General features: G+C 57.9%; 1 protein-coding gene across 1 annotated transcript in view; it reads left to right on the top strand.

Moving 5' to 3' along the window:
• The window catches only part of CA9 (carbonic anhydrase IX), an 8529-nt gene that overhangs the window by 5331 nt on the left and 2210 nt on the right, over positions 1-988 (top strand). The gene's annotated exons all lie outside the window — the stretch shown is intronic.

Raw genomic sequence — 988 nt, 5'->3', positions numbered from 1 at the left:
GATGGATGTTCTACTAATCTGAGGAGGGGTGAATGTCGGGATGCTGTCTGGCTGGGGGCTTCCCGTCACCTTGGGCCCGTGTGATGGGGGGGTGGGGGAGCCAGCTCGGGTCCCAGGAAGCCACCTGTCCCCTGCCTGTCGGGCACTCAGGGACGATGGGAGGCCCAGAAGCAAAGCTGGCCTGCTGGGCTCCTGAGGCAGATGCATGTTGGGATTAACTAACCTGGGCTGGTCCCCTTCTTCTGCTGGTTTTAGGATGCCAGGTTTCTTTCCAGAAAGGCATGTAGACAGGAGATGGAGGAAGTCTGTGCAGGTCCCTGGAGCCCTGGAGGTGCCGCTCCAGGCCTGTAATTCTTCCTCCCATTTCTCACACATCCCCAAGGCCCTGGCAGGGGGCCTGGTAGAACAGTCATAATGCTTAAACCGATGGTGAGTGGACTGCCATGCGGTCCAGCCGGGCTGTGACCCAGGGCCAACATTCATCCCACCAGTTGGCTTCTGAGCAGGTCTCAAGGGCCCGAAAAAGTAGCTCCTGAGTTGCAGTCCCTGCCCTCTGGCAGGGAGGCACCCCCTGCACCCCCGTGGCTCAGCTCAGGAAGGTCAGACCATTGACCAGCAGTATATGGCTGGAGCCGAATGGGGACAGAGGGGGACAAGTGCTAGGGAAAAAAAATAAAAAATAAAAATGTATCCCTCTACCCCAGAGCTTTGGTGTGTGTATGAGGGGAAGTCAAGATAGGTTGGACCCCAGCACACATCCTCTCCACAGACTCTGAGACTTGGGTCCCAGGACTGGATGTATCTGCACTGCTGCCCTCTGACCTCAGCCGCTACTTCCGATATGAGGGGTCTCTCACCACACCCCCCTGTGCCCAGGGGGTCATCTGGACTGTGTTCAACCAGACAGTGAAGCTGAGTGCTAAGCAGGTGGGGTTGGGGTGTGGTGGTGACACTGGGGATGAGGAGGCAGAAAGAGATGAAGGGGCCG

Source organism: Bison bison, unplaced genomic scaffold (genome assembly GCF_000754665.1).
Source record: "Bison bison bison isolate TAMUID 2011002044 unplaced genomic scaffold, Bison_UMD1.0 scf7180017864230, whole genome shotgun sequence".
Taxonomy (NCBI): domain Eukaryota; kingdom Metazoa; phylum Chordata; class Mammalia; order Artiodactyla; family Bovidae; genus Bison; species Bison bison.
Note: the sequence above shows the minus strand (reverse complement) of the source record. Positions and strands in the feature narration are given on the sequence as shown.